Source organism: Asterias amurensis, chromosome 1 (assembly GCF_032118995.1).
Source record: "Asterias amurensis chromosome 1, ASM3211899v1".
Lineage (NCBI taxonomy): Eukaryota > Metazoa > Echinodermata > Asteroidea > Forcipulatida > Asteriidae > Asterias > Asterias amurensis.
This window is the reverse complement of record NC_092648.1, coordinates 17,665,044-17,672,150: the sequence shown is the minus strand read 5'-3', so window position 1 is coordinate 17,672,150 and position 7,107 is coordinate 17,665,044. Positions and strand designations below refer to the sequence as shown.

Below are 7,107 nucleotides of genomic sequence, written 5' to 3'. Positions count from 1 at the left end.
TATAACCCCATGTGCTGAAAACTAAAGACGACATCTGTGGATTCCGCAAGATGCCAGGAATTGAGAGGTTGGTGCAAAGCAGGTAGGAAGAGTGAAGAGTATTTTTTGCCTAAGTTTTCTGATGTTTACATTGAAAATGGGATATTGATTTAAAGATAGCTTTGAAGTTCATTCTAGGTTTCTGCCAACATTTTTATTTAATAAAAAAAAAACACTCTAACGGTCGAGGTCAACCATTGTAAAAACATTGATATGAGAATCGGGCACTATTGGTAAACTACTGTTTGTTCGTTGCAAATCAATCAGTGAAATAATGAATGATATTTGTGAGAGCTTCTTGAAATAAAGTTATCCTGGAAATTAGGGCAAAGAGGGCGCACCTGTGAAAGAGACGGGTTGTTGCTGATAGTGCGCATAACACCCACCCGCGCTTAACTCAAAAGATGGCCGAGATGTTTTGAGACATTAATTTCAACCACCTCAGATTGATGTCAAGGAAATTGAAGTTTGACGACCTCAACTTTCGTTTATTCTCCATCATATGGTAAGTTATGAAGTTATAGCAGCTAGGTGACTGAATTTTTTGGGAGATAGAACTTAAGAATGTGTCAAATTTACCGTTTGTTTAATTGTATTGTGTGTGTTATTGCTTGGAATTATTGGAAATCCTCCGTTGCATGCTCCGTTGCATGCTCCGTTGCATTGACATACTTGAAATCAAATTTAGAACAAAATTACTAGTTTACTGATACAAGACCTGATGGAGGAAGCCGAAACTTCAGTCCAAGAGTGCTTGGTTGGTTGGTTCAGAATATTGTGTCCTTGGGTGACAAGTGTACACTTTTGGCCTATGAAAACTTTTAAGTTTTAAGCTTAAGTTTTGGCCAGTAAACTCACAACCAAACAACATACATGCCTGACAGTGACACTTCACGGAAGCAATAAGGCGATTGTCTCTTTGGTGCCCTTGTCTTGAAATGCTACCGACTGTTTTAGAAATTTACAATTTCCTCATAGATGGACGGTGCTCTTTACCAGGGAGGAAATGCCTTGCCCTTTCCCTCAAAAACGAAGCATACAGGCCTGATACAGAAAAGGTGGTCATTTTCAATTCACTGATGTTAAAATGATCTTCAAAAATGTCAAATATTGACTTTCAGTGTGATAGAAATCTTTGAAGACAAATGAGATGAATCTTCTGTTATATCAAGTTAGATCTTTAGGCCTACTACCAATGCAACAGCTTGTTTAAGTGAAAACAGTTATATATGTATGTTAAATAAACTGTGAGGGTAGTTTCTTCTCATTTTGATTCTGATCTTGTAAAAACTTTCCAGTCTTTTCTCAAATGTTGCCACAGTTTTGGCATCCACTTCTGCTTAAGGAAGAGACTTCCAGATGTTTATCACTCTTTGGGTGAACAAGTTCTTCCTGCAGCCTATGTTTTTCTCTGCACGTATTGTCATGACTGTGACAGCTGTTCTGAAGAATCTGCTGCTGTCTACCTGTCCACCTAATCAAGGCCTTATTTTAATATCTTGAAGGTCTCTATGGGGTCCTCTCTTTCTCTTCTTTTCTCGAGGGATCTAGAGCTTGCAGTTTTTTCTTCATATGAAAGCTCCCTTATTATAGGGCTAGCACCAACTTGGTGCACTCCTTTGAACTTTTTCCAAGATAAGCTTATCTTTTTCCAGCCATGGGCACCATGATTGGGCACAGTATTCCAAATGCGGTCTAATGTATGTTTTGTATAGAATCTGGAAGCTGTCCGTATATGTAATTGCTTCACCACCCTGAAACAATTAATTCCCTTCACTGCTGCTTTGCTGCATTATTTACTTGGTTTGAAGTCTGGTGTTTTTGTAAGACTCCCAAATCTTTTTCCTCTGTTGATTAAAGTGTTGCGTCCTTGCACCTTTCTTAAATTTTGGCGTCACCCATCACAGGCCTGACCCATCATGCAGTCTTCCACTCTTTGGGTATTTCTCTGGAGTCCACAGATGGTGAATAATGGTACTGTCAACTCCTGACTAACACCGAAGGGTGTATCTCTGGCCATGTGCATTTGTCTGGTTTCAGAGTATGCAATTTTCCTTGTATCTTCCACTGTGAATTCAATATCTTTTAGTGAACTATCCTTATCAACTCGCCCTTCCATTTAGGGAACTTTACCACCAGGCTCAGTTGTAAAGACGTGGCTAGAAAAAATTGCTCAGAACTTAAGCTGCTTCTTGATTGATTTGGATAGACCTCTATCAAATTGGGAAATTCCACTTTATGCTTTCTCCTAACATAGCCATAGTATGCCTTCGGTTTACCCTGGAATTCCTTCATCAGATTCTCTTTCAAAGTTCAGCTTTAGTGTTTCTCACTGTTTGTCTGACTCTTCGTCCTCCTGTGTCGCTGATACAGTACATGTTTCTTCATAATTGCCTTCTTTACTCTTGATTTCATCCATTGAGGCCCATGTACTTGTTATTAGCCTTCTCAGGCAGTTGCCATCTTCTGCACAAGTAAGACCTTTCATCCTCTCTTCCCAATTTATGCTGCCAAAACTAATATTTCATTCTATTATATGTTTTTTTGGTAGTTTAACTTAGTCTGCAATCTGGCAGATTCTCGACAGTAAACTCTTCATTGATAAAAAACCAAGTCAAGTAGTGATGATCTTGGTCCTTCCCTCTATCTTGCAAGGAACTTCACTTGTTGGATTAAATATGCATCTTGGGTTTGATTGTCCGTGTTATTGACTGGAAGGGTTGTCCAGTCTGTTTCTTTGAGGTTAAAATCACCCATGATCAATACATTTAAAGCTTTCACATGCTCGATTTTCCTCTCTGTTGTTTGCATCGCTGTTGCTTGGACTTCCATAACTAACATGTACCTTGAAACCATAATGCACTTTATCATGCCCAAGTTTTCAATCTCGTCAATTTCATCACTGTAGGTTATGACGAGTGTAAAGTAAAACTCATCCTCCTGTAGTAGCATTTCTTTCTTTTCTAAACTGTATATTTTGGAATTTATATTTCACTATCTGATAGACTCTTGTCACACCTGGACTCTGTAGTCTACCAATTATTTGTGGTCTCCAGATTATACTCTTGCAGAATTCTTTTTGAGAATCCATTTGAGCTGTCTTGCAATAATTAAACATCATCTTCATTCTTGAAAACAGTACCAAATTATTTTTCTTAATGGTCATATTTCCAGAAAATCTACTTTGAAGGCAATGGGCACTATTGGTAATTACTCAAAATGTTTGTTAGCATAAAAACTTTTTGGGTAACGAGTAATGGGGAGCTGTTGGTAGTATAAAAACATAGTAAGAAACAGCTCCCTCTGAAACAACATCTTGGGTGCTAAATGAACATATTATTGTGCTAGATTTTGTTTTGAGTGAGGAAAGATCCTGATAAATAACTCCAGGAATTTAGGGTTCAAGAAACTTGGTCCCAGATATTAAACCTTGATCTAAAACAATGTTGTTGGGTTGTCACTATTGTCGGTGCACAGATGTATCAGGTTTTGTAAGATGAAGTGGACTGTAAATTACACCAAAACCCAGACCGAGACCCAGACATGGAAGTCCAAGACAAAGAGAAAAGAGAGAAGAGCTGAGAAGTAGACGAGCAGAAGGAGAAGAGGGTCTAGCAATTAGAGGAGGTAGAATAGTCAAGGATAGAAGGTAAATTCGTATGAGAATAGGGTCCAGCAAGTAGAGGAAATAGAACATTCAAGGATAGAAGGCAGATTCATATGAGAAGAGACATCTCGCTATATTTAGGTACCAAATGTCATTGTTATGAGTTAAATTGCAATGTGATCCTTTTCATCTAATGCAGGTTTGCGATCACTGTATGGCACTTTGATTACATCGAGAGAAGGAAAGCTTTAGAGACTGCACTGAGTTAAAGGTACATCCCCCTCGTTTTCTTCAATGTGGAGATGCATTCCTTCAAACAATACACTCTCATCACTTCTAGGAGATCTTTAGAGAAACTCACACCAATCTTCTTTGAATGAAGATCTGTTAATGTGTGCATTTAAACGTCTTGCTCTTGTATGTTTAGCAAGTTGAAATGCTGCCTGATTTTTCATGCCTGCTGTACTAAGTGCTCAGCGTTGTGCCGGTATGTGCAAATTACATGTATTTGTTTTACTACATGTACAACACAGCGGCTTAACGTGTGTATCCGGACGACTGAGACTTTTCCAAGGAATCAGATGGTTGGACATTTAATGATTTAATCGGACAGTATGGCAGTGAACTACAATGGGAGGAAGGATGCCTGATTATGATTTGTTGTTCCTGGGCAATGTGAGTTTCTTCAGAGACTTAAACAGACTTTGGTCATTAATATCAAGCAACAAATTCAGCGGTCAGTTATCATAAAGTGTAACAAATGCAAGCCAAAAAAAGCAACTTCAAAAACTCTCAACCTCACTTTGGAATATGTTCAATTACATTAAAACTCTGGGCAGTGCACTGCAGTGTGGAAATAAAAATAACGTACAATTGTCTACTAGAAAGTTGCAATTCATCTCCTTATTGAACCCTTGCAGACGTGGAATATATTCAGTAAAATGCCTACCATTGTTAGGAGTCAATACCTTTGTGTATACTTTGACTCCCAAAAAGCTGGAAAGGATAGGCACGTGTAAAAGCGCTGCGCTTCGGACGAGGGGTTAAAAGATCAGTCTCATTTTGGCATAAAGTCATTGGCCACATATCCAGTTGTTAGGATGATTACTGCGGTACGTTTTAAAGATATCTTAAATTCAGAATTATATCAGATACAATTATTTTCATAATCACAAAGGCTGCTCTCTTTTTTATATAGTTTTTTTTGGGAAAAGAAAGTTTGGGTTGATTACAAGAACACGTTGCCTTGGATCGGTCGAGTTGGTCTTTGAAAAGTGTGTGTAACTGTTTGTTATAAAATGCATATGGATAGAAAGATGTTATAAAAGTAGAACACAATGATCCACACAACACCTCCAGATTGCACGGTTTTCCTTTTACCTCGTCGACTAACACGGTCAGCCATTTATGGGACAAACGGCTTTTTATGGACCAACTCGTCCGATCCAAGGCAACGTGTTCCTTCAACTTTGAGGCTTGAACCTGTGACCTACGGATTAATTCTCAAGAGGCAAGCCTTGCCTTCTATTTAGGGCAAACAAATGTCAAGAGCATTTAATTTATTAAAAAAAATTAAGGAGTTTGCAGTACATTCATCTAGGTATCTAGCTCTAGTTCAATTTTTTAAAAGTAGTTAAAAATCACGCCTATGCCTTGTAATTTTGTTATTTTGTCACCTTGGTTTCATTTTATGCCAAAAAGGAATTAAAAATGCAAAGTTGATATCTTTTTTAATTTTATAATTAAGGCTTTTAATTTGGTTCAAAAGTTTGCCCTTAATTGAAAGGGTGCAAGGCTTACTTCTTGTGACTTTTTCAAATTAAATGCTCTCACTTTGGTTCAAAACTTCTAACACAACATTGAATCATAAATTTAGATAATAATTTCAGTATTTTGTCCTAAGTTCAATGTCCCCCTACTTTGAAAAAAAGGCAAGGCTTCCCCTTGTTTTTACTTTTAAATTTAAGGCACTGGGCCAAAAGGCGAACAAACATCATTTGGCTAGGTGTGTTGTCCCCCACAGATGCCACTCGCCCAGAGAGTTTGCCATATGTAAGCCCCACCCTGACGGGGTAAGAATAAGATAGCCTGCTTTAACAAAATTTAAAGATGCAGTCTTCAAGCGTTTGTCAACCGTATGACGGTTGCCGAACTGGTGGTGCATGCAATTATGTCCTCTATATAATACTATCAGGAGGACATTATTGCATATGCAATAATGTCTGTTGCATATGCAACAATGTCTGCTGGCCGTTTTGCATATGCAATTGTGTCTGCCTGGCCCCCTTTCCATATGCAGTTGTGTCCGCCCTGTGCAAAACTGTCCTTGCAGTAAATTAAACGCCCTTGGTTGACGGAACACGTTTGCATTTTTTACATGCTAGGTGCATGTCATGAATGACATTTTGGAAATATTCGGCCATTGGGTATTCGCTGCAATCATAAAATGTAAATATTCATGCTGCACTATAGTTTCAGTACATGCACGCTCGCTTACGCACGCACATACATGTACAGTCATGGACATGTCCACCGGATAGTTCTTGCATAGCCCCGGACACGATTGCATATGCAAAAGTGTCCGGAGCGGACAGTATTGCATGGCGGACACAATTGCATCTAACACCAGCCTTAAATGGACCTCGCACCTAAGTGTAACACAAATTCAACAGAGAGTACTTGATTTCTTGATATTTTAAGCCAAGAGCCAAGGTCAGCTTTGGATAAAAAACATGTGCTCATTTCAATCATGTAGTTTTGAAAACATATTAAAGAAATATCTTTTTAGACTAAATGGATCACAAATACAGTCAAAGCTCAAGACAATTTTACCTGTTACGTTATGTTGTTTTAATAAAATAACTTTTCATATTTGATGAAATGGATGTTTTTTTTCACTTTTGTTGTTTGGCTTTTGGTTTGTTTTCATTGGTTAATGAAGATTTATAAAGAGTGGATAATTGGAGAACACAAATAGTGTAAGAGATGTTAACAAAACAAATGATCGAATGGGGGGGGGGGGTGCTGTATGGTTATTGTTGTAAATAGGAATTGACTATCAAAATGGGGGGAAAGTTCAAAATGATGATATCAAGGAGGAGATAATGACAAACATTTTGGAGGGGTCTATAATAAGCGAGGTAATGCTAAGTAGAGGGAGGGTACTACATTCTGTCAACGCTGGGAGGGGGTGGGGTTATGAGTGGAAAAAACTGAGGGCGGGAGCTGGAAGCCATACGGGGGGGGGGAGATAAACCTAGCCTATTATGTTAAATAACTTTGTCTCTTGTCTGCTCTTGCCAAACGCCAGTTAAAATAGCCAAGAATTGCCAGCGAATCTTGAATTAGAAAATTCAAACCAAAAACAATTCGCTTATCCCCCAGCAGCAACTAAAACATAACTTTTTACTCCTATCTTGTTTTTTATTATTATGCAAACTTACCCCTGTGGTTAAAAATAA

At 38.3% G+C, this 7,107-nt stretch overlaps 1 long non-coding RNA gene across 1 annotated transcript; it reads left to right on the top strand.

The window, feature by feature from the left end:
• Positions 1-436: 436 nt before the first annotated feature.
• Positions 437-6,472, top strand: LOC139939757 (uncharacterized). The gene is made up of 3 exons (XR_011786350.1): positions 437-544; positions 3,517-3,688; positions 3,846-6,472. It is a non-coding gene; the product is annotated as an uncharacterized lncRNA (long non-coding RNA).
• The last annotated feature ends 635 nt before the right edge of the window (positions 6,473-7,107 follow it).